This window comes from Abramis brama (genome assembly GCF_963993115.1).
Source record: "Abramis brama genome assembly, chromosome: 10".
NCBI classification, from domain to species: Eukaryota; Metazoa; Chordata; class Actinopteri; order Cypriniformes; family Leuciscidae; genus Abramis; species Abramis brama.
In genome coordinates, this window is record NC_139972.1 from 28,597,465 (window position 1) to 28,624,958 (window position 27,494).

At 43.4% G+C, this 27,494-nt stretch overlaps 1 protein-coding gene and 1 long non-coding RNA gene across 2 annotated transcripts in view; both read left to right on the top strand.

Moving 5' to 3' along the window:
* LOC311091109 (uncharacterized protein) overlaps positions 1 to 27,494 on the top strand; it is a 156,075-nt gene that overhangs the window by 116,761 nt on the left and 11,820 nt on the right. The gene's annotated exons all lie outside the window — the stretch shown is intronic.
* On the top strand, positions 22,511 to 23,730 carry LOC311091584. The gene is made up of 3 exons (XR_014608122.1): positions 22,511 to 23,121; positions 23,451 to 23,567; positions 23,665 to 23,730. It is a non-coding gene; the product is annotated as an uncharacterized lncRNA (long non-coding RNA).

The window sequence follows — 27,494 nt, forward strand, 5'->3', positions numbered from 1 at the left end:
TAAAAATGTATATACTGTAAGTTGTTTTGAATAACAGTGCCAATGTAAAATGAATTATAATATTATGTTTCAGTGATTACAGTTTTTTCCAATTGCTTAAACACATTTCTTAAAGTTATGCCTCCTATTCTCGAAACTCTAAGCACAAATCCATAACTTCTTACCCAATTCCGCATTCTTCCTATTTTCAGGTCAAAATGAAGCTCTCCACTCAAAACCATTCAATCTTGCTGAAAAATCTAACTTTGCCTTCAGAAATGACACACAAGCTCTCAAAATCAAACACACTACACCATAGTCTTACACACCGGTGAGATCAATTCAAAACAATACTACAAAAACCGGTAATACGTGAGTTATGTTGCTTGTGGTTCTCCCACTCAAAAACCTTTTCAAAACACAACAAAAGACAACAAATGTATACATTTGCACAATTTACACACAAACAACAACAAAAAAATCCTGTCTTTGGTCTGGGACAAGCCAGAGAATCTCGTCAGCATTACAGGCTATATTGGCCCTAGCCAGGCAGTGGGGGTAAAATCCACATTTCATCCGAGACCTATACTGTCTCCTTGCCCTAGCCCTTCCTTGTCCTCATTCTCTTCCTTCACTCCCTACTGCTCTTCCTCCACTTCATACTCGTCCTCTTCCTCCACCTCATACTCTTCCCGTCCTTCACCTCTTCCTCCACTCCCTACTATTCTTCCTCGTCCTCCTCCTCTCCAGTGTCCTCAACCTCTTCCTTCATGTATCTCTGGATCCATTGTTACAAAACTGAATGAACTGACTCTGGCTCTTTTATACAGTATTTCACAATTGCTAAGACACATTTCTTGAAACCTTCACCCATATTCTCAAAACTTTAAACACAAAACCCAGTCTTTAAACTACATTCACAAAACCCCTGACTCTTCTGGCAAAATCAAACACTTGCCTCAAAACCATCTGATCTGTGCTCAAAATCAAACAATGCTTTCAAAACATACACAGCCAGTCAATATATAAACACTCATCAGCATTCATTAGACACTACATCAAAAAATTGAGAACACAGCGTCCAGGGTATGTAGTTACAGAGAAAAAAAATGTTTATTGCATATAGAAAATAATTTTGCCATAAATAAAAGTAAATAATTCACAACTCAGTACAGCAAATATATTGCATACTGTAAGTACTGCAAGTAATACAGTATTGAATGTCTGTGTTTTTCAGTATAAAAATAAAGTAAGCCCAAAGAACAAAGACAACTCTAAATGAAAAGCGTATTACACAAAATATTGTGCAATTGCAAAATCAATGAGTCAATAGCCGCTTTCCGACCAAGTAGTTATAGGAACTTAGTTCTAGGAACTGTCCACTTCTAAACAGTTCTAAGAACTACTCTCCCCCAAACTCATTTTTTCTGTTTGCGTTCGCACTGGCCAAGTGGCCATAGGAACTGGTAGGAGGGGTAAGGGAGTGACGCAAGCACGGTGACTTTTATTTTGGCGGCGCTGAGAACGCCAGAGCAAACAATGCTCGCATTCTCTGTGTTTATTAGTTAGCAATCTGTCTAACAGTACTGTTTAATATCTTATTAGATAGAACTGTTATAGAAAGTAGACAGTATATGAAAAAAGGTTATTAGCCTATGCCGTGTGGTTGATGTCCAGTGTTGCTAGCTGGGCAGATAAATTAATCATGTTTGGCTTGGTCCCCTCAAAGTTGCGTTGGATTTTCTCTTCAGCATAAAGGTTTAGAGACCCATCTATCACTGTTTTCCATGTTTGTATAGTTAGTTTATGGAGTAAATATATAGGCTATAATCTGTGTGTTTACATTCTAGCTGTTTTAAAAATGGCGGATGCTGGTGTTCCGCGTGCGTTCGGTCAATCAGCGTACACTAACGTCACGGATAGTTCCTATAGTGCTGGTTTAGACCCTACTCTGAAGTAGGACCTAAATTAGTTCCTACAAATGGAGTTCCTAGAACTAAAATCGTTCCTAGTTCCTGCAGTGCGAACACGCCGACATCCGGGTACTTTAGCCAATAGTTCTAGGAACTGTGAAAAGGTTCCTCCGGTCGGAAAGCGGCTATTGAGAGACTCATGCTGTTGGGAGAACAAAGGAGTCCTTCCACCCTCATTTGGTAGTCTTGCAATTCTACAAAAGGGAAAATGCTCTTACAAATGTATACATACAGTAACAATAGTAATGGACATCACATTCATATGTAAAATGTATTGTAAATTTTTTTTCTTTTTTCCTCAGTCCCCTGACAAACTGATGTACTGTATCAAATGTATACAGTAAACTTTCAGTCGCACAAATTAGAAAAACAATACATTTACCTGTTCTCTTCTTTGAATGTCCTGATTATGGTGGCCACAGAGAATCTGCTCAAATTGGGTTGTACTCTTTGTCCTGCTTCCCTCATTGTCATTCCATGAACAAGAACATGGTCTATCACAGTTGCCCGAATTTGATCTGAAATTACTATTCTTGGTATTGCTCTTCGTTGTCATTGTACTCTTCCTCCTCGTCCACCACCTCTTACACAAACTCTTCCTCCTCTGCCTCTCACATTGTTTCCATCCATTGTTGGAATCAACATTCAACGTACCTGGGCCCTCTGTGTACTCTGAACTGGCTTATATTCTAGACAACTGATTTGATCACATCATTAGAAACAAGTGTGAACAATTGTTCTGGTGTGTAAACGACAACACGACAACAGTGGTGTTGTAGCTGTGTTTAACTTTTGCCACATGTATTTACCATTTTGCAACACAGTGCAAAATGCGTTTTAGTGAGTGAGAATGTGTTTAGAGTTTTGCAAAAAGAGTGGATGAGATTTGCAAACAGTGTTTTTGCATTCTGACATGATAGCCAGGGGACTAAGGTTTTCACGGATGAAATAGTGCACATAGAATTATATAAATTGTCTATGGTTCAATCCACTCGTTTGATTCCTTAAAATAGCCTACACTGAATCAAAAACAACTCGACGTTGAAGCGGTTCAGCTGTGGATTTGTTTCTGATCATTTCTATTTAGGCCTATGCGTTATTTAAATAATAATAATAATAATAAATAAATAAATGACCAAATGTTAAAAAAGTTGGCAGAGAGGGGTCATGTTCGGGGAAACAACATAATTGTTGATAGGCTATTTTTCGGGGCCATGAGTTTAATGCGCAAACCTGCGTGACCATATGGAAATTACGAATGCATTAATATTTTGTTTTGAATTTAAGAAAAGTCGATTGAATATTTACAGGTTTGTATCTCGTTATTATTTTCAGAATAGTAAAGTCTTTGTAACCAACCATAGTGATCAAATATCGAAGCTATCTCTATCTAATAGGCTACTTCAAATATCAAATCAAATTATTTATTGTTAAATTTTGTAAAAATTTCTGTAGCCCAAAAACATAACAAAAAATAGCTAGTAGCCTAGCCTACATAACTTTTTAGTTTGTATTATTATTATCATTCTTTCTTTCTTTTTATTATTATTATTATTATTATAGGCTATTGTTATCATCATCATCATCAGCTGGCAAACCATTATGGAGTCTATTTAAAGGGAATGATTGTGGCGAGGAGTTTGGTCAAACTATGGCAGTGATAGCCTACAGCGAATATAACGGGTTGAAATAAAAGACGGCGCCGTCCACAGAGACATTTCTATGTGCACTATTTCATCCGTGAAAACCTTAGTCCCCTGGCTATCATGTCAGAATCTGCTATTCAAAATAAATTTTGCCTGCCACGGCAGCAAATTCAGCAGCTTGTGGATTAACGTGACATTCATACATTTAATAAGGTTGCCCCTGGACATGAGTTTATGGAGGTTGGCTAAAGACTACCACCGCTTATAATAGAATAAAAAAAATGTTTCTGTTGCTGTCAGTATTGTTTTTGGAAATTAGGCTACATTAAAATGCAATGGTCTCGTTTCAAAAGCATTGGTCAATATGCTTGCGTCGACTTCACTGTAGCCTATATGTGCCCTGCTTCCTTTCCGTGAGTTCTGACCGAAAAATGGAAAATATCAAGCGCTTCCGTTTCAGAGTCCCTGTTTCATGTTTGTTAGCCCAGGACATTTTACAAATCCAGACCAAACGATGTTCTACGGCCATGTCCGGAATAAAGAGTAGCCTATCCATGTCACACAGTAAGATTTAGGATTTTGACCATATACCTCGCAGTCACAGACCGTATCAAAGTCAGTGAGCTACTCTTATTGTATTTCGCCACAGGGTGTCACTGTGGCCTCAACCCTTCGCCTTCGCTCACTCTGAGCTCGATTGCTATGTCTGAGGTAAACCATGCCCTCCATAGACAACATATAGAGATAGACGCCCTATCGACCGCTACTGCCTACTGGGCGCGGTCGAGCCGTGGGGCCGCCATCTTAGACCGGTCACCCGCTCCACTCAGTGTAATCTGAATGGCAGGTGCAATGAGCTGTCTGAGCTATTTTAATATTCATAGTAGGCTTAACAGTAATATAATATTCTTAGGGCTGTCACGATGTTAGATTTTTCACACCACGGTTATTGTGGCCAAAAGATTTCACGATATCGATATATCGCGATATCTATAGAATCTAATTTTTACTTTGTTTATATAGTTTTTCTTTTTTACCCAACAAACATAAGGATACTGATAAACACAAGGCACATGCATTTTTACTTCTTGCGTACTCAATCTATGGCAAATTTTGTGAAGGAAGACAAGCATGTGAAGTTTAACTGGTTTTAAACTGAAGCCAAACACTGTCTGAAGGTTTCCTGAAGAACTGAAAAGCTCTTAAACCTCTTAAAAGTCATGCAGATAGCAGATTTGAACAAAAAAATCAAGTGCAAATACAAATACAAAAATAAGATGAGTAGCCTAAAGAAAACAGGGTTCTTAATTTTAATAATCACCCTTTATTAAATATATGAACACAGAAACCCCCTGTTAACAGTTAATGTCACGTTTCCCATTCCATGACTAGTAAAATAATAGCCGCGTCGCGTCTATGACAACTCGAGGTAGGCTATCGCACACTGGACGCGCACTTTCTCAGTTTATGGCCAGCAATATCATTATGTTTAAGGACATTATGGAATTGAGATAATGTCTGTACTATGTTATGATTATACTGTACAATTAAATACAATAGTTGCTGAGTCTGTCATCTGAACACTTTACCTCAGAGCGTCCGTTAACTAAATGCATTGAGAATATCACCTGAAAATCCGATAACATCAGCAATTTTCATTCAAGCAGCTGATTTCTGTAAATAAATGTAAAATTAAATGTATATTGCAGCACAGGGTGAAATCATTTAGGATGATTTGAGACAAATATAATGTAAATTTAATATAAAACGATGTAAATGGCGCTCTGTGTCGCGGCAGGATTTTGAACAAGGTCCTGAGCCATTGCTGGGCGCCGCCGGTGTGTTTACACCATAGACTGTAAAAGGTGTACACTCATACAGAATGTGTTCTAATTTTAAATACGTGGCGCTTCTCGTCCGGTGTGCGACCATCTTTAATGTGCTGTTTTCTTTGATGAAGTCGAAGAACTCTTTTCTTATTACTGGCGAGCTTACTCTTTTCGTATTACTGGCGAGCTTACTCTTTTCGGTTGTGGACAGAGTGTTTCACTCTAGCTACGCGAGCGCGGACGAGCGCTGCGTCGTCTTCTTATTTGACAGGTGTTCGCGGGTGCAATACTGCCACTTGAGAGGTCAACCAGGTACTGGCGCTGTAGTATTTACGTGTCATGTTATCATAAGAGTCCTATTCATTTTAAACATTGTGGTTATTATCGCCAATACCGGTATATTGTCACACTCTAAATTAACACAATGTCGATATTTCATGCTTTGAATATCACGATTATCGTCAACACCGGTATATTGCGACACCCCTAATTCAGATATAAGATATAAAGTGACCAGACGTCCAAAATCAAAATATGTGATGTAGGATATAAGGTATTTTATAAATCACACACTATAAATATGATAAAGAAGCAGAAACAGATAGTTGCAGTAAAGTAATATTTTAATAAGTTGAAGAAACGTGTGTGTATTACATTGCTTCCTGATATCACGTGTGCAAACACAAATAACACACACACACACACACACACACACATAGGCTAGGTTATTTGTGTAAAACAGTTATGTCCGGTCGAACAATGTATGAATTAACTTCAGTTTGGATTGTGTTGGTAATAGGCTGCAGGCACTTACCTAACCTAACGCTAACGCACTTCTCCCAGTGTCTAGAACGCAACTGAATGCCTTTTCAGGCGTGTCAATACTTGAAAAACCACAGGAAACTACTTTTAAACACGAAATTATTTGATTTACAGTGGGTCTATTCGCACGTCTATTAAAACGTTACCTGAGGAAATTTTCCCGGACCTTTTTACAGAAGGTAAAAGTCGCCATTATCTTTACTGACATTGTCCGTAATGATTACTGAGATAGCACATTCGGACGGGACTAAAATAACCGAGAAGCTCTTGTAATTATTACTTTCCTCTCCGTGCCGGGTGAACACCGGCTGGTGCAGTAAACATAGCCTAGCTAACGTTAGCTAGCTACGATTTCAGTACAGTAATATCAAAGATCATTGCTCCTTCTCAATTATCTGGTAATATTCTATTCACAAAATACAACCAATAGTATGGTAATGTTAAGTAATCCCCCGGGCACTATTTGCGATGGTCCGCCGATTAGAACAGGAAAATGGTCCACAGTGCTCTGGCATCTTAAAGGCCGTGTTGCAGGGTTAATTTTTCAACGAATTTGTGCAATTTACTTGTTGGTAATAAACATTTAAACTGTTATCCATTGTATTTTATGTTGTTGGGTATCACAAAACGGAATATAATACGAAAAAGTAGGTACTATCTTACAGCGGTTTGCAATTCTCCTTTCCACCACAATGCATTGCATTACGTCACGTTGGGGAGAGAATTTAATAAAGCCCGCCTTGAGAGCATTGAGAGTGACTAGAGACAAGTAACTTAGTAGACGAGACGAGAGTATTCAGATAGCGCAGATTATAGATAAATACATAGACATAGATAGACAGACAGACAGACAGATATAGATAGATAGATAGATAGATAGATAGGCTAGTATAGAGAGAGATGGGCAGACAGCCAGGTAGCATAACGTTAGCATAGATAGCTAGCAGCTAGTTAGATTAATATATAGAAATATATAGTAGGTAGATTGACAATAGTGAACTAACGTTACTGTGTTTGTGCTGAGTGTAAAAACTCTGGATGCTGAGTGAGGCACGTCACATCTGGTTGCTGGGTGAGCTCCTCGACCAGCGACAAAACGCACTCACTTCCCTACAGCACAAGCTTTCTAACGCAGTTTCCATGGGACGGCACCGGCGCCCACACAAGCACCTGCCAAACACATCGACAGACACGCGGCGGCTACGTTTGCAACAACATTTTCACCGGAGGAAGAGATAAACGCTAAGAAACGCCCATATAGCTAGCATGATGCCTTCTATTTCTAACGTTAGATGACAAAGACAAAGTTTACCAGTACTACGTCTACAACACTATAACACAGGTTAGCGGTACTTATCTGAACTAACGTCATGATCACTTCTACTAGATATAAAGAAAACGTTGATTTTTCACTCGGTGCTATTCAATGATAGTAAAAAAAAAAAAAAAAAAAAGTGCCGTTAGTGCACTGCTGCTCGTAGACTATTTTTTACAGTCTATGGTAGACTAGCTCCAGTGCTCATTGCTGCATTGCTAAATGAACTCACCAGGACACTTCACCAACTCTCCACTCATTCTCCTCGGACCATGCATTTAATTATTAAGTATTTACGACATTGTGGTGGCGTTCAATTGCGTTTAACTCGTAAATACGATCTATACGAGATGACTTGAACGCACCATAATACTAGGCTGAGGCTACCTTTCCTCCACTTCTCCCCAACGTGACGTCATCACCGAATTGCGTAAAAAAAAAAAACGTTAATACCAAAAACGTAAAAAACTCGTCTTTAAGACCATTTTTATGACATTTTAAAAATGATATACATATCTTGAGTGATTTATGTACCCATTAATCGACAGTGGTGGTTAACCTGCAACATGGACTTTAACTGCTGCCACGCAATGAAACTAGGAGTACGACCGGTTTAAGATGGCGGCCGCATTTCTCAGTGCCCAGCGGCCAATAGGGCATCTAGTCTCTATATGATGTCTATGATGCCCTCCTCATTACCCTACGCAGGAAGAAATGTAGGAAGAAATAAATGAAGAAATAAATAAATGTAGAAATAAATAAATGTAAAAATAAATAAATGTAGAAATAAATAAATGTAGAAATGAATAAATGTATAAATAAATACAAGAATAAATAAATAAATATGGAAAAAAATAAATATATACATAAATAAGGAAATAAATGTATAAATAATTATTTATTTTCGTTTTTTTGCTTTTCTATGTATATTTATTTATATATTTATTTATTTATTCTTTTTTACATTTATTTGTATATTTATTTATGTATTTATTTATTTTTAATATTGGCAGCTTTGGAATTCCATACTCCCGAACTTTGTTACATAAAACTTAATTTCACGAGTTCACATGTTAATGAAATCTGATGTAGGCTAATATTATAATGCGTATTTGGCTTGCTGTCCGGGGGGAGGGCTTCGAGCTCGGAATTCGAACGGGTGAGCCATCACAGCGTGCGAATGGGGGAGTCTGCATGTTTGTAAAAACGTACTCGGTTACCTAATGTAACCTCGGTTCTCTCTAGAAGAGGGAACGAGTATTGCGTAAGTAGCTTACGCTTCGGGAAAGTTCTCTTTCTTCGAGATCTGAAGCCAAAAAATTATCCTTAATTTTGCATTTATTGTCAACGCAGTGCAGCAGCAGGCAGACCAAAGCAAGCTGTATAAGCGTGCTCATTGGCTGCCAGGCGGCAACTGCTTAAGCCTATCAGTGAGCCCGGTGTGACGTCACACCCAATGAGGTTTATGCACTGTGTGGGCCCGTGTGGGTGAGACGCTTCGCGCCCTCCACACCCTTCTAACCGTCAAGAAGGGTGTGGCCAGTGTGTATATATTGCGGGCTCACAGGCTGAGTTCTGGTTTTCATAGTCTGAAGCGCAAAAGCTCGTGGCGCGTCACGGCAGGTTACGCAATACTCGTTCCCTCTTCTAGAGAGAACCGAGGTTACATTAGGTAACCGAGTACGTTCTCTTACGAGAGGTTCTCTCGTATTGCGTAAGTAGCTTACGCTTCGGGAACCCATTGTCAACGCCGTGCGCGCCGAGCATCCAACACTTGAATCCCAGGGAGACCGGGGAAAAACATAGCGTTGAAACAGGTGGCCGGTGGCCAACACCTGTACCAAGCACTTCACTTCACATAAATGACAGAGCAGCATAGCCGGTCTGTATACATCATGTAAATGGTGTGGCCGGCAGCGCGGGCCCACACAGTGCATAAACACGCATAGGGAAAGAAAATAGAGCAGAAACACTGGTCTATTTATGGAAAGAATCCTTCCCCTGGTGCCAACCAGAAAAATAAGCCAGTAAGTGGACATAGTCTGCACTTATACTGATAACAGTGTCGCCTGCAGGGTGGGAACTTCCAGGTTATAAAACCTCACGAATGTAGATGGGGAGGCCCAGCCCGCCGCCATACAAATATCGTGAATCGAAATTCCGCTGGACCAGGCCCACGAAGAGGCCATGCCTCTAGTGGAGTGGGCTCTGACACCCAAAGGACACTGCAGGTGTTTGGAGGCGTAAGCTGCTGCAATCGCGTCCACTATCCACCTGGACAGGCTCTGTTTCGAGGCGGCGAGACCCTTGGTGCGTCCGCCAAAAGAAACAAAGAGCTGCTCGGACCGCCTGAAAGCGGCGGAGCGCGTGATGTAAACTCTCAGCGCCCTAACAGGGCATAGGAGGTTATCACTGTCCCCGTTATCAGATAATGGCAGAGCCGAGAGCGAGATGATTTGTGCCCTAAAAGGGGTACCAATCGCTTTGGGAACATAACCGTGTCTCGGTCTGAGAATGACTTTAGAGTCATTCGGTCCGAACTCGAGACATGCAGGGCTAGTAGATAGCGCGTGCAGGTCCCCCATGCGTTTTACTGAAGACAGAGCTATCAGAAAAACGGTTTTGAGCGAAAGGTACTTAAGATCCACAGATTCAAGCGGTTCAAAAGGAAAAGCCTTCAGGGCCTCCAGGACCAAGGACAGATCCCAAATAGGAACCAAGGGGGGCCGCGGGGGATTCATCCGCCTGGCTCCTCTGAGGAAACGGATAATAAGCTCATTCCTACCGATTGCCCGGCTGCGCGTCGTCTCAGCAAACGCTGCAATAGCCGCCACATACACTTTGAGCGTGGAAGGGGACCTACCCTTTTCCAACAGCTCCTGTAGGAAGGAGAGCACTTGCGAAACCCCACATGTGCGTGGATCAAAGCTCTTAGCAGCGCACCATTTAGAGAACACAGACCACTTAGACGCATAGAGCCGCCTCGTGGAGGGAGCTCTAGACTGCGTGATCGTGTTCACAACCCCTTCTGGCAGGTCAACGGATATCCGTTGATTACCCATGCATGCAGAGACCACCGCTCCGGGTGGGGATGCCAAATTGACCCGCCGGCTTGAGAGAGGAGATCCTTCCTCACCGGGATCGGCCATGGGGGTGAGTGCGACAGCCTCACCAGCTCTGGGTACCAAATCTGGTTCTCCCAGCGCGGGGCTATAAGGAGCACTGGGTGCTGTGTTTCCCTGATGCTTGTTAAAACCTGAGGTAACAGGGAGATCGGGGGAAAAGCGTACAGCGGGAGGCTGGGCCAAGTCTGGGACAGCGCGTCCTCGCTTTTCGAGAAAAATATCGGGCAGTGAGCGTTGTCTTTCGACGCAAAAAGGTCGACCTCCGCCCTGCCGAATAGGCGCCAGAGGAGCTGGACTGTCTGAGGATGCAGGGACCAATCTCCCGGGGGAATGATGTCCCTGGACAGTCTGTCTGGTCCCACATTCAAGTGGCCCGGCACGTGCGCGGCTCTCAGCGAGCGCAACGAGCGGTGAGCCCACACGAGAAGGCGTTCTGTCAGTTTGCACAGGCTCTTGGATCTGACACCGCCCTGTCGGTTCACATAGGATACCACTAACATGTTGTCCGAGCGGACTAACACATGGTGATCCCGTATGAATGGGAGGAAGCGCTTGAGAGCGTTCTCGACCGCTATCATCTCCAAACAATTTATGTGGAGGCATTTCTCCTGGTCCGACCACAGGCCAAATGCCGGTTTGCCCTCGAAAAGAGCGCCCCAGCCTGAGGTGGAAGCGTCCGTCGAGATAACTTTGCGGTGCGAGACGGCTCCCATTGTCACTCCCCGCTGGTACCAGTCGGCCACTAACCAGGGCTTCAGTGCTGAAACGCAGCTCTGAGTCACTCTGATTCGAATGCCGCCAGAAGCCCAGGCTCTGTGAGGCACTCGGGCGTTCAACCAGCGTTGAAGCGGGCGCATACGCAGTAGACCCAGCTGAAGCACTGCTGCAGCTGAGGCCATGCAACCCAGCATCCTCTGAAATGTCTTTAGAGGAGCGGTGCTGCCCGACCGAAAGGAAGCGGCCAGGCGTCGAATGCAGCGCGCGCGCTGTGTCGACAGACGGGCCGTCATTGCCACAGAGTCCAGTTCCAAACCCAGAAAGGAGGTTGAACGACTGGGCACCAATGAGCTCTTGGTCCAGTTGACCGTAAGCCCCAAGCTTTCCAGGTGGCTGAGGAGCACTGTTCTGTGAGCGATGAGCTCGGCCTCTGACTGTGCTAGAATCAGCCAATCGTCCAAATAATTCAAAATCCGCATTCCCTGACCTCTCAGGGGAGCGAGAGCCGTGTCCATGCACTTCGTGAATGTACGGGGTGCTAGAGACAGGCCGAATGGTAGGACGGTGTATTGATATACCTGACCGTCGAAGGCGAATCTCAAGAATGGCCTGTGACGGGGTATTATCTGGATCTGAAAGTATGCGTCTTTCAGATCGAGAGAGATAAACCAGTCCCTCGGGCGAATTTGCGCGAGGATCTGCCTGGTTGTGAGCATCTTGAACGGTCTTCGCAAGAGAGCTTTGTTCAAATATCTCAGATCCAAAATCGGTCTGAGAGCTCCGTCCTTCTTGGGAACGAGGAAATAACGGCTGTAAAAGCCCGACTCGCTCATAGAAGGGGGAACCGGTTCTATAGCCCCTTTGCACAGAAGTGTCGCTATTTCTGCTCGAAGCAGATGTGCTACTTCCCCATTCACTCTCGTCTCGGTACGCGCCTGAAAGCGCGGGGGGCGGCGAGCGAACTGCAGAGTATAGCCCTGTTTTATTGTGTTTAGCACCCATTCTGATGCACCTGGGATAGCCTCCCACGCTTCTGCGTGTGCAGCCAGGGGCAGGATGGCCTCCGGGCTCTGATCGCCGCGTATCGCGGGCTCGAGATCTCGAAACGGAGGGGCGGGTGCAGCGCGCGCGCTCTCTGTGCTTAGACACGGTGGATCGCACGCAGCGATAACTGGCCGTTTTACATGTGGTGTCCCGGTGACTTTGGACGGGGAACACACAGCGTGAGGCGCGACGCGCGAGGGCGGCGTCGGGGGCGAAATGTTCGTTAGTATGTGTGAGAGCAGGGGAGCGGGCACAGCATCTATATTTAGAACATGACCGGTTGTGAATGGCCGTGTGACAGAGCGGGCAGTGAGTAGACGGGGGCACCGTGAAGTGGACACGTGACCTACTCGAGCGGATTCTAATCGCTTTATGAGAGTGGGCTCTGTGAGAGACACGGGATTTATAGTGCTTGTGTGCAGGGGTGAACACAGAAACGTGGGCACATTCACTGCATTTGAAACACATGCGGCGTGAGCCGTGCAACCAGACATAATGCTCTCTTTGAGATTTCTCTGGGTCGCCGTGAAAACGGCGGTTGTATGCAGGCGAGAGGGTGAGATTACCGGCTCGTTGGCTGCGAAATGAGTGTCCGCAGTAACCGTGGCAACGGGGACTGACAGGACATGAAGCTTTGACGGTGGTCCGGCCGCAGCGGGACACAGCCGTCGCTTCTTTCCTCGGGCTAGGAGGTCTTAGCGGGCTCCGGTTTCACCGTAATCCTCTGCCGGGGTCCCCGGGGAGGAGGCGGTCTGTTACGGCTGGAAGAGCGTGATCTAGGGCGGCCGCCCTGTCGTCGCTGCGATGACGGAGGTCGAGCTGGACGCTGAGTGGAACTTTGCACAGGCTGGTCGCGAGGAAGGCGTGCAGCAGAGCTAGAGCGTCGAGGCAGGAAGAGATTCATCGCCTGTGTAGTCTTCTGTACCTCCGAGAAATGGTCAACGATCCCGCTAACCGCTGGGCCGAACAGGCCGGTGGGAGAGAGGGGGGCGTTGAGAAACACCGCGCGCTCAGACTCTCTCATGTCGGCGAGCGTCAACCAGAGATGCCTCTCTGTAACGGTCAGAGAAGCCATGCACCGTCCGATGGCCTGGGCAGCGGATTTCGTAGCGCGAAGGGAAAGGTCCATCGCGCTTCGTAGATCCGTAACGGAAGCAGATTCCAGACCTTTCTTGTCCATATCACGGAGGAGATTAGCCTGGAGAATCTGCAGCACGGCCATGGAGTGGAGAACAGAAGCAGCTTGACCGGCGGCGGAGAAAGCGCGGCCGACAAGGGCTGATGTGGTCCTGCAGGCCTTAGACGGGAGGGCAGCCTTTGAGCGCCAAAGAGAAGGCGGGCAAAGGTGTGCTGCTACCGCCTCTTCCACAGGGGGAATGGCATTATACCCCTTCTCAGCGGCGCCGTCAACCTGTGAGAGCGTCGATGAAGCGTGTGAAGAGACCCTCGCGGAAACCGGTGCATTCCACGACTTAGAGAGCTCACTGTGGAGCTCAGGCAGGAAAGGCGTGGTTCTGGAAGCTGGCGATCGGCGGCGGTGATGGAGAAAGCAGCCGTCGAGCCTGTTTGGTGCTGGCTCCTTAGGAGGAGACCACTCGAGGCCTAACTGGTCAACAGCCCGGGTAAGGAGGCGCAAAAGCTCCGCGTCCTCGCCCGCTCGAGAACGGCCAGAATCCTGGACTGTAGAGGAGGCGGTGGACCAGTCCTCACTGTCAGACGCCAGGATAGAGCAGCTGTCAGCGGCGCGTCCATCAGACTCATCCGCCTCGTCCCCTGAAATGGCGGCGGCGCGGGCGAGAGCCGGCGGTTGAGCGGCCGGGAGGGGGGGCGGAGAGGGCGAGAGAGAAGCTCGAGGGAGAGGTTCCGGCGAGCTTCTGAACGCCGCATCTGTCTCCGGTGGTCGCTGCGAGCGGTGCTTTTTCTTGCGCGGCCCAACAGGGACATGCGGAGCGACAGCCTGGTCGAAAACCTCAAGTCGAGCCCGCAGGGTCGACATTGAGAGTTCTTCGCACTCGTGGCAGCCGCCCGTAGAGAGTGCGGCGGCGGCGTGATCGCGGCCCAGGCAGAGAGCGCAGATGAGATGGCGGTCTCCGTTGCTGAGCGGGGCGCGGCACGAACCGCAGGAAAAACGAGGCATTTTGACAAAAACGCCTCGCGCTCTTTTAGAAAAAGTGCGTGTCGCAGGGCGAGCACACACACAACACAGAGAATGCAGAGAAAAAGGATATGTCGCCGGATAGCGTAGCAGGCACGGATGGCTGAAGGCGGCGAAGGTGGCCGGCTTCCTCAGGCGCTGTCCTAGGCTTGCTGGTTGCTGGTTTCAACGGCGGCGGCTTCTCAAGATCCAGCGATGCGAAGAGCTCCGCTGAAGACAAGAAAATCAGAACTCAGCCTGTGAGCCCGCAATATATACACACTGGCCACACCCTTCTTGACGGTTAGAAGGGTGTGGAGGGCGCGAAGCCTGCTGCTGCACTGCGTTGACAATAAATGCAAAATTAAGGATAATTTTTTGGCTTCAGATCTCGAAGAAAGAGAACTTTCCCGAAGCGTAAGCTACTTACGCAATACGAGAGAACCTCTCGTAAGAGAACGTTAGCTATGAATATTAAAGCGAACGTGCAAGCGGCGAGCCCAGATACAATCGGAAGGTTTGGTCTAACGGAGGTAACTAAAAATGAAGCGCAGCAGGTGATGGAGATAAACGAACTAATTAGTTAGGGCTTGGTGAGCATTTCTGATGTGAAAACGGCTGGATCTAATATAGGTTTTGAAGGCATTCGATGACCAGCGACCGAGGGTTTTGATTTGTTGTTGGGAGAGACCTTTTTGTGCGGCTGTGGTAGCTGCTCCGATACGGAATGACTGGCTAGAGAATTTATTTGCTGTGACGCCGGATTTGTTGAGGATTGCTTTAAGGTGCTTTTGGAACCAGAATCTCGTGGCTGGATAATTAGAGTCGTTTGTGAAGAGTGGGGATTTGGACGTGGAACGTTTGTACTGCAGGACAGGTAATTAAAAAGAGCATGGTACGGTTGGATGGGAGTTTGTAGATTGAAAATATAAACAAAGTGACCTTTTTTAGCTCGGTCAGTTTTACTTTGTTTAATGAAGAATGATATGGTTTCATTATCTACGATCTGTAAGTCTGAAATTGTAGGATGAATATTTGGGTCGAATAAGGAAGTGATGGTCAGTTCGGAGCAGCGGAGGAAACGGAAGAATGCTAGGATGAACATTGCTTCTAATGTATAGGCGGTGTTGGCAATATTATCTGTCTGCAGTCCCGGAGGCTGCATTTTCAGGACCCCACTTCTAGGACCGCATTTCTAGGACCCTAGTTTTTTTGTGACAGCGCCACCTACTGACTCGGAGAACCGCAGTCACAGGAACGCATTTCCAGGACCCTAGTTTTGGAGGACCGAAAAAAGTTCCACCAAGGCAGTATTTCCACCCAGTTTTAACTACATTAGAGTTTTACAGTTTTTTTAAAAGTTTTATTACACACAAATACTACTCAAGTAAAATAAACAAGGACTCATGTTATAGTCTTTTCAGTCATATCGACCACATTTTCAAGTACAGAGGGAAGACAAGGATGACTCTGGGGGTAGATTAAAGATTGTGTTTATTTTTCAAAATAATATATAACAACTTCAACACACAAAAACAAATTTGTTCATGACGTGAACCACATAGACAGAACTTCATGGACCGCATCATCACTGACTCCTAAGAGAGAGAAAGAGAAGTGAATTAAATAAGGAACATTTAGTTGAAAATGTTCTACTCTCTAATTTTAAATTTCATATTTAAAAGATCTTAGTTACCACAGAGTGCACACTCATTTACGATACAAAAATAATGATATCAATCTTCATAACAATTAATGTTCATAATACTACTGTTGTACTATTGCATAATAATACTATTGCATACTGTTCAAAGATTTGAAAAAAAAAATGGTTTTGATGTTGTGGGAACAAAGGTTCTAGAAACACTCATGTCAATAAATCTGAACTGAGAAAAAAAATAATAGAGAGAGATGCAAGAAATCTGAATAGAAATAACATATTATACATATGATATGTGTTTCTTGAAAGTAAATTTCATATAAATAAATAGACATAAATTAGGCCTAAGCCTAGTACTTAACCAATTTATTTATTTATCTTTTGTCATACTATTGCCTACCCTGAGCTGTGTCCTTGAAAGCACTTCATATACAGTACACAGTAAATTACACAATCTAACACGTGGTATTTTAACAGTCAGTTATTATGATGGCCTCTCTATTCTGACTATTAAAATGTCATATGTCTCAACCAACTTTATAAAACCATGTCAATGAAGAAGAGACGTAGCCTACTCATAACATGTATTGTGGGTAACGACTGAGAGCACGTGACAGTGAAAACATTACGATTATTTTAACTGAATTAAAATGGAAAAACAATGAGTAATTAACAAGCTTTCAGAACGAACATGCAACAGTTTATTGTGCTGTCAATAAGTCAACACAGGCTTATCATGCAACAGTTCCGTTAAATGAATGTGCTAACAATTCATTTTACAGCATTAGAGGCTAATATATGATGGCTATGTATTCAAGACTATTTATTTAGCAAATCCCCATCACGTTGGCTACGTTAACTTTCCAATGAAATGCATCACAATTGTTTTTAAAGTTAAACAAATGAAAATTGATTCGCATTTGATACTCACACTCTGATTGTCATCCATCTTCGCTGGTCCTCTAATTCGGTAGGTGGCGTTGTCACTAAAAACCTAGGGTCCTAGAAATGCGGTCCTAAAAGTGGGGTCCTGAAAATGCAGCCTCTGATTTTGCAGGCAGATGCTACTCGGTGTTGGTGGAGTGGTATCCAAGACGGAGTGATGAAATGCATCTGGTGAGTATATCGATTGTGATTGGTTGTCTGGTATCTGGGCGAGTGGGGCGGGTTCTTTGGATTCCCTTAATTAGAAGGGACGTTTGGGAGTTATTTATTGCAGGTGCGGTTTTACCGTGGATTAATTTATGGAATAATTGAATGCCGCTTAGATAGCTTTTTATGGATCCGGCTTGGAGACCTTTGACTCTATGAAGATGAGATATAAATGAAGTAACGGTTAAAAGAGAAAATTCGGGAAACAACAGGTTGTGAGAGAGGTGGAATGATTTGAACGATTTCCACGCTGTGTAAAATGTTTGCAGGGTTCTGGGATAAACTGCTTGGAGGATGGAATCGATGGACGTGATGGACCATTTAGCGGATGGTTTATGGGAAGATCAGCTGAGAATAAGGAGGTACTGGGGTTGGAGTGGGGTCTGCTTCTGGTGCCAGCATCCTGAATTTCTGCGAGGATTTGAGCTCTGATGTTGTTCGTCACTGGAGGAGGTTCTGCGGCAACTGCGTTCGGAGGGGCTGGTTGAGGAGTGGCTGAGAAGAGAGAGAAAGGAGATCGCACTTGGAGAGGGTTAATGGGAGGGAAAGTCGGGGCTGTGGCTGTTTGCGGAGGCATCCTCGCGCAGAGATCGGCCCCCGGGATAGGTGGAGGAGGAATAAGATGAGCATAGTGTGGAAGGGGAAGGAATTGCGCCAGCGATTGACCGGCTAACGGAGGCATCCTCACGTTAGGGTGAGCACCTGACGCTTGGAAAGAAGGAAAACTGAAAGATGTAGAAGGGAAGGAAAACATTTGAGGGTCGTGTGTGAAAATGGTGTTGCAGCGATCTGGAGCGTGGGGTACCACGGTGGGAGGGGCTGAGGAGAGGAGTTGACCCGGAAAAGGTTGGCGCCTGAAGGATCCAAATTTAAGAATATGTTTAAGATCTGCTGATCTTACTTCCTTACATAACATCACATGAAAAACTAAGGTGAATTACACTGTATTGGGCATTCAAGGTGAACATGATGGCATCAATTTACTGATCAGAAGTCAGCTTTAAGTCAGCTGTCTAAACATTGTAATAGTCAGGGGTTTTGTTAGTCTTTGATCTTCCAACTAAGTGTTGAACTGTGTGTGTGAAGGTTACATAGTCTTAGATCTCGTGACCATTTGTTGTTTATACCTTTTGGGGAAGTCTTTAATCTTCCTACTCAGAGTTGAACTGTGTGTGAATGTTACTAGTCTTAGTTCTCGTGACCATTTGTGTTTATACCATTTGGGGAGCTCAGTTGGGGGTAATTGCCTCTATTGTCTTTAGCAGTAGTCATCCCTAAAGGCTGTGTGTAAGTTCAGAACCTTTAGGGACAGCCCACTGAAATGCCTATAAGGAAACCATGTAAAGTTACATTAGTTAGACTGATTTGGGAAGAACTGCAGCCGCGTCAACGCGAAGTCCTCAATAAAGAATAACTTTGTTTGAACGTGATCCCCAACGTCTCCTGGTCTCTTGCTTCGACGAAGAAAAAGTTTTCAAAAGATGGTGCCGTGAGCCGGATGGAGAAAAAGGAAACTCAAAGAACTGAATCTTGAAACTTCAAGCTTTCCAGCTTCCTCCAGATTGAAAACTTCAAGCTCAAAGATCTCATCAAAGCTGACTGAGTCCCAGACTGAATCTTGAAACTTCAAGCTCAAAGATCTCAACAAAGCTGACTGAGTTCCAGACGAATGTTTTCTGTACAACCAAAGACTCGGTGAGTTTCAATCCATTCAAAGAACCAATGCAGACCAGTACAAATGTTTTCCTCTGCACCGTTCAGAGAAGTAGTTAACAAACAGCTGTAGAGTTTGGTTAACTAAAGATGAGCCTCTAAAAAAGTTTTTCTTTTAGAGATGAAATTTACCCCCTGTTGTTGGCAGGGAAGATTAACAGTTACATGTTAATATTGTGTGTATGCTCTTGCTAGAGAAGACCTATCTGTAAGCTAGAGAATTAGCTTTAGAATTAGATTTAGCCTCATGTGCTAATAAGATTGTACCCTCTGTTTGCAAGACAGTAGAGAGAAGTTTTTTTTTTTAGTGTTTTGTTTGTGGTAACAGAAATTCACAAAAATGTTTAGGAAAAGTACTAGACAGATTACACCTTTTTGGACAGATAGTGAATTTAAGTCTTTGTTATCAGAGCACATGGACTCAATCGTGACTGAGGAAGTCAGATTGAATTTAACAAAGAAATTTAGCATTGATCCAGGCAAAGTTTGGTCAATCGAAGATTGTAAAAAGGTACTAGGAGAAAGTATTCGCAAGAACAGTGTCAAAGGCATTATCTTCTGTCACAGAGAATTCGGTTTAACCCTAGCTACAGAACAGTCTAAGCGCAACTCTGAGCTAGAAAAACAGATCAAAGAGCTCCATGCTAGAATATCTTCGTTGACTAAGAAAGTAAACCGCAACAAAGATGCAGAAAAAACTGATGTGGAAGAAGTTAGTCAGCCTGATAACAATTATCCTGACTTAAAAGCTTTCTTTGAAACAAATGTAGCCATCCAATCAGTAACTGATCAGCCTGTAGATTCAGTGCAGGTTTGTGGGGCTAGGAGAAGATCTCAGGGAACTGAAAGTGTTACTCCGAACTCTTCTGTTGTCCAAATACAAACGGTTGCCAAAACATCTTTAGGTCCTAAGGATATAGATAGACTCTCCCAGAGTTTACCCTCAGCACGTACAAATTTTTCTGAATTTAGAAGAGCATTGTTCAGCAAAATGCATCTTTACGACATGTCGTTGCCGGAAGTCACACAGCTGATGTCACAAATTCTAACTGAATCTGAATTCAACAATTTTGAGTCTGCTGTTACTTCCGAACTGCAACATGTCAGTAAAGGCGATTTGAGAGAAGGTGTTTTGAAAATCCTAAAGAATATCTTAGGACCGAAAATCGATTGGTCAAGAGTTACTAGCTGTGTACAAGAGAAAGAAGAAACTGTGAGTGAATATACTGAGAGGTTCTGTCAGGTAGCGGTAACGTACAGTGGAATAGTGGATGATTCCGAAAGTGTGTTAGCTGACAAAGGAGCTCTAATCCGAATTTGGGCAGATGGTCTTGTAGCTGAGTACAGAACAGCCTTGCCATTCCTAGATATTACGTGGGCTAAAAGAACTCTCAGAAGTAACCTAGAAAGTTTAGCTATTTGGGAAAGAGATTCTGATGTCAAAGAGAGAGTAAGAATTGCAGCAGTTTCTGTTAAGGTCAACTCAGAGAAGCCAAAGAAACGCAAAAGTCCTAGAGAAGCCAGTTGTTCTTACTGTGGCAAGCATGGACATTTTGGAAAAGAATGTAGAAAAAACAAAAATAACTTAAGACAAGTTAACAATGTTATGCAGATTTTACTACATTTGTTTGCTACTTTGAAGCAACCCCTCCCCTCGTCATTGGACTCGTGGGTAAGCTTTTTGAGGTGTTAACCATTTAGGCTGTGATTGCTTAATCTCCCCAGTAACTCACAACAAAGATGAAAGACTTATTGACTGTCACAGCCTTTGTTTGTGGGACATTCAGTATACTCACAGCCTTAAAATGTTATACCACAGAATATTGCAGTTAGACAACCATCCTCTGTTAATGATGTTTATTAGGACTGATGTTTCACTGGAGAATGGAAATGTGCCAATTTTTCTCACACACTGTACAGTGTGCACACAACAGGGACAGAATAGGACACACAGACCAGGGCGGAGCCAATGGAAGAACCAATGTGCAACAGGCCTCGGGGGTCAGCCATGTGGTGAAGATTTCCTCATCCCCCCTCTTATCCCCACCTCACTGGTCCATAGGTGTCAAATCAATTAAGAAATAGGGAAAGAATGAAACAACCGCAGCAGACGCTACAACCCTAGTGTTTAAACAAATACTGCTACAACCCTAGTGTTTGGACAAATACTGCTCTGTCGTCTTTTGTTTTCTTTCTTCCTCTGTGCAGATAAACACTTGATGGCTGTTCCAAAAATCCATATGCAACGATGTCTCACCTGCATATGAAGCCACAACCTCAAGACGACAACTACACCCACTGCTGAACGAGCCAATCACAAAAGAAAAAGAAGAAAAAAAATACACTACGCAGAAATACAAAACCTTCAGTCATCCATCGATATGATCAAGACTACAAGCCTGCACCAGGTGCTGCACCTGGTTAATATGACTGAAGATAACTTTTCATGGTTCGGAAACCTGTTAGTATCAAGTGTGTCAACCAACAAATGACTCACGTCCAGCACAAGGAAATAACAGTTTTTCAACCAGAAAAGACTATTACTCGTAAGGTTTCACGGACCCTAAGTGCATGTTTGTTTCTGTGTCAACATGCAATTACAGATGAACAACACAGAGCAAGTTATATGTGCCTGTAACTTACACAAGTTACAAGAATGAACATATGCAATGTGCCTGTAAATTACACCAGTTACAAGAATTAACTTTATGTGTTTAAATTTGTATTTTGTGAGAGTTTTTAAGAACTCTCAAACGGGGGACTGAAGGATCCAAATTTAAGAATATGTTTAAGATCTGCTGATCTTACTTCCTTACATAACATCACATGAAAAACTAAGGTGAATTACACTGTATTGGGCATTCAAGGTGAACATGATGGCATCAATTTACTGATCAGAAGTCAGCTTTAAGTCAGCTGTCTAAACATTGTAATAGTCAGGGGTTTTGTTAGTCTTTGATCTTCCAACTAAGTGTTGAACTGTGTGTGTGAAGGTTACATAGTCTTAGCTCTCGTGACCATTTGTTGTTTATACCTTTTGGGGAAGTCTTTAATCTTCATACTCAGAGTTGAACTGTGTGTGAATGTTACTAGTCTTAGTTCTCGTGACCATTTGTGTTTATACCATTTGGGGAGCTCAGTTGGGGGTAATTGCCTCTATTGTCTTTAGCAGTAGTCATCCCTAAAGGCTGTGTGTAAATTCAGAACCTTTAGGGACAGCCCACTGAAATGCCTATAAAGAAACCATGTAAAGTTACATTATTTAGACTGATTTGGGAAGAACTGCAGCCGCGTCAACGCGAAGTCCTCAATAAAGAATAACTTTGTTTGAACCTGATCCCCAACGTCTCCTGGTCTCTTGCTTCGACGAAGAAAAAGTTTTCAACACGCCCTTCCGCGACTGGTTCTGGGGCGTGGCCCAGGCTAGCGGAAGGTCTGCGACGACGTGGCGCGGGGGCGGGGCCCGGCACTGCATGTGAAGAAGGTGGAGACACTGCGGGACGAGCGATCGGGGCCCGGCGGGCCTTGCTCATTCGAGCCGATGGGATGGGAGCTGAAACAGAAGGGTGAGTAGATTGTAAAGAGACATATAAATTAAACAATTCTGCTTTTTTCATTCTGCGGGAAAAATTTGCATCGGAATTAATTAAGGCTTGTCTCAGCCACTTAACTGTCCACTTCCCTATGGGAGGGATGTTTGGGTGAGCTGAATAGTGGGAAGGCGCGGAGGAAGACGATGAGGAAGATGATGAGTTCCTCGCTGGTGGTGGTGAGGGGAGTCTTTGGCACTTGGTGTATGTGGAGAGGATCTGGAGGGCCGGCGTCCCCTGTTTGAGGATGGAGGCTCGATGTTGTTGTTAGCTGCTGGAGAGGAAAAGGTCTCTGGATCGGCGGTTTGCGATGGAGACACCTCCGTGATGAAAGACTCATCGTCGGAGGGGAAGAGCTCTAACTCGGACATGGCGGCACGAAGGCGGAGTCCGATGCTGAGAAATTTGTCATGAGACAGGAGGTAATGGAAGGCTTTATTTATACTGGCTTCTTCTTGTGCTGATTGGATGATTACCTGAACATGCTCCTCCCGAACTTTGTTACATAAAACTTAATATATTATGAGACCAAATCAGCTTTACACAAGTCAGTTCAGAATGCCAAAATTGACTCAAAATGTTGAACTGAATGACCAACAATGGATGGAAACAAAATAAGATGTAGAGGAGGAAGGGTATGTGTATAAGAGGTGGTGAACAAGCAGGAAGAGAATGAGGACGAGAAAGAGCAAGGTGTGGAGAATGTTGTCAAGGCTGGATCTTGCTTCAGGGTTTTTCCCTTTGCCTGCAGAGATGACATTGCCTGTGATGTGGACAAAGTCCTCTGGCCGGTCCCAACATGAAGACGTGATGCTGAAGCAGAATCAATCAATGACCTTGATTCTGCAGTTGCACAACTCTTCTGAGTGTACTGTAACATTCTTTTTATTTAGCTTTTCATTCATTTTGACTGTAATCTTTTTGGCTCTTGTAGTTGGGTCACTGTATTTTCACTGTATATACAGAAAAATTTAAGCTAAAGCCTGTAGGTCCCAAAGCCTATCCCCAAGCAGCAGCTGCCTCGTTTGCTGACCATTCAAATGGGAAACTGTTATGGGAATTTTCGATTTTCCATGATTTACAGTATTGATTTTCATTTACTTTCAGTAAGACATTGAAATGACTCTTTGCTGGACTGTATCTGGTCTGCCAACATATGACTAATGTGTGTGTGTGTGTTTTTAAACACTGGGAAACAGGTGAGACGTCAGGAGGAGGCAGATTGAAAAGGGACCTCTGACCCCTAGGGTCAGTGGCCGCCCAATTTAGAACTTGTGAGTTTGCAGGGAAGCCTCTCCTTGTTTAGAAAAGGGCCTGTAAGCAGAAGACCTTGAAAGCATTATAAAGACTAATCTGCCCTCCCTCCCTGGTCGCACTTGTTTCACAGACTGTACTGGTGACTTCTGTGTGGCAACTGGGCCTTCTTGCAAGAATAAAATTCTTTTTAATGATCATTTGAATTTCAGAGTGTCTCTTACGCAGGTGATGATTGTTTAATGAATTTTTGCCACGACAATTGGTGTCAGAAGTTGGGATTCCATGGCAGTTTCTTCTGGCCCTGAGTAAAGCGGATTGACGATTGATCATCCTGAAACACAGGCTTTAGTCTTACCTCGCAGAATTGAGAGAGAAGAGCCAACTGCTATCAGGGCCAGGAGGAACTCCACTGGAATCAGAAAGAACCCGGTGGCAACAGAAGCATCTCTGGTAAGAGACAGTAAATTTATTTTCTTTTGGGGATTTTTGAATTTTTATGGGTGAACCATAATGGCTGTATTTGGAAACTGAAACTAGAGCTGTGGTACGAGGAAGGGGAGGCTTTTAAGAAGGGCAAAAATTAGATAAAAGCTACAGGAAAATGAGAAGTTTAAAATCTTATTTAAAATTCAAATATGTTTAGAGTTAAAATCAAAGATATGAATATGAGAAAATGAGCAGTTAATAGTCAGGAATGTGTGTGTGTGTTGGATGGTGACAGGATTGTGTGTTTTATGAGTGTTAATTCATAGTGTGTATATTGTGTCATTGACCTCTGGGATGAGTTTTATCATTACAGATGGGTTAAGGCAAATGACAAATTTTAAAGAAGCAAAAATCTGATGAAAAGACCATACAGAACACGGGGCAAGTTTTAAGTTGATTAGTAATCAAGCTCTGTTTGTGGTGTTGGGTTTTATCATTACAGATGGGTTAAGGCAAATGACAAATTTGAAAGAAATTTGGTCATCAAGCTCTGTAGATTATTGTGAACAAAGGGAGGAGAATGCTGTTTGACTGATACTGACCAAGTCTGTACACCACAACCTGACCTGATAGAAACAATTGATGACTTAGACATTGGAAAATGTTTGTAGATGACTGACTTAAGAGACCAAATAACAGGCCTGAAAAGCAGTGAGACTCAGGGCCGGTGCCCTTCAAATTATTAGATAAGAAGATGAGATTGTGGCTTACGTAATGTTTTGTTTCAGAGGCAGAGAAAGATGTCTGGGGGAAATTTGGCTGAAGGACAACGTTTAGGTTAGTGTTGAAAACTTTGTTTACCCAAACACCATTATGTTAAATTGATGCACGAGTTGTATCATGCATCAAAAGGGGGATGGTAACAATTGCCATACCAAGGGGTTCAAATTTGCTGAATGCAATCAAACAGGTGGGACGATAAATGTTGGGAGGACACTGCGTTTAACTGGGTAAAAGCCATGTAAGAAGTCATTTTTCTCCCTAACAAAATTGCTGTCTGTAAGTGTGCTAATAAGGACTGTTTCAACAGGGAACGCCAGGGCAGATTCGGCAGCGAAGGCCGTGGCAGCACAGCAGACAAAAGAAACTATGTGTACTTTACTATCTGACAATAACCTCAACGTTTGTTTTTCTTTACAGAGGATGCAGACTTTTGATACAGGGCAGACTGTGCCCAGTGAAATAATGGCTATGGATGAACTTGGCTAGCTATCCTGGCCTGGGTTATTATTGTGGCAGAGAGGTGCCACACCTTGCGCAGCACATAACTTAAAACTTTCCTTTTGCAGAATGTCAGGATGGATTGTGTCGAACAGAACTGATTCTGTTCCAAATGTATAAATATTGTTTTGTTAACATGAGCAAAGTGGGTTGAGTGTTTTTTTTTTCCTTTCAGGTTTTTTCAGTGCCATTCAGTGAGCAGAATTATCTGGTGACAATATGTTTTAGGCTGTTGACTCCACAGGTCACACCAGAAGGGACGACCGGCTAGACGAGCGGTCAATAACAAAATAGCTAGGGTCTGCATTCACAGGTGACAGCAGGCAGGAAATTGTTCATTCGAGTGGAGGTGCGGTCGGGATCTAAGGGAAAATCTTGTAAGGATCGGAGAGTGTGACACCTGGGTCCACGCCTCTCACCCTAGACTACACCAACCAATCTCAGCAACCCCATGCGCCGACGCGGAGGGCAGTGAGGGATCAAGGACGTGCTAGTAACGTACCTCCCTTGCCAGCGGGGGAAAATCCTCTCTACGGCACGCAAAGTGTCATATTGGTGAAGACGGAATGTCCATGGGGCGAACGAGATGGTCAACACACCTGGAGGAGGATGTGGACCAACTAATGGTTTAAGTTTAGCTGAATAATTTGTTTTGTGATGATGTTGATGATTTTATTTGATTAAATCAAACTAGTGCTTAGTATTGATATAGATCTAATGATTTGATCGGTGCAAATGTTTTCAGGAAAAGTGGAAATTCTATTCAATTATGTGAAGTACGGTAATAAGCAAAAAGACAGTCGGCCTGTAATGGAAAAGTCAGAGTTAATTTTTAACAAACACATTGGATAGAATGGATAAAATCATAAAACTCTTCTGGTTAGATTTTATTAAATAGTGTATTAAATAGAGCTTACTAAGTAAAACCATTGTCCGATTGAATTAAAAGTTAACAAAATACGGTTAGGAAATATGTAGATGGGCGTGGATTAATGGAAAGGGCTGAATGTAGGCTATAGGAGTTATGATTGTATGTGTTATTCTGATAATTTTGTTATTCAAAAAAATTAAATTTGGAATGTCTGTTCAATTGGCGAAAATGACAGCCTATCCCAAGGATGAACAAAATTAGGCAGATGGTGTTTTTCATTTTCCTATTTTCTTACTTTCTAAATTCTTTCTTTCTAAGGACGATGATAATGTGTAAAGAGGGTTAAAAACAGTAGCCATCCGTGTTACGAGGTGGCATACAAGGACAGGGTTTGAATTGAGGGATTTTTTTTTTTATCTACTTTTTTCTTTTCTTTGTGTAATAGTTTTCTGAAATCAACAAGGGGTGTTGAATTGATATGTGTTGAACTGATGTGTTGTTTTCCTACTAAATATAACCTACACTATTTCTTGTTTATATTGAGGTGACTGAGGGTCCGATCTATAGTGTTGGGGGTGCAATAACAGTGCTTGTTCACCTAGCCCGGCCTTATATAAACCTTTACTTGCTTGCTACAAAATTAAGGGCCTATCCTTACAAAAACAGCCTAAGCTTATTTCATTTTTAATCCTTTCTTTTCCTACAAGTTTAAAGAAGAGTGATCAGTCATATGAAAATCAGAGATGAAGAGTATAAGTATTATTATGGTTTGATGTGTTTGATTAATCAATTATCAATGAATGATAAAAAGGGGGAATTGTTATGGGAATTTTTGATTTTCCATGATTTACAGTATTGATTTTCATTTACTTTCAGTAAGACATTGAAATGACTCTTTGCTGGACTGTATCTGGTCTGCCAACATATGACTAATGTGTGTGTGTGTGTGTTTTTAAACAC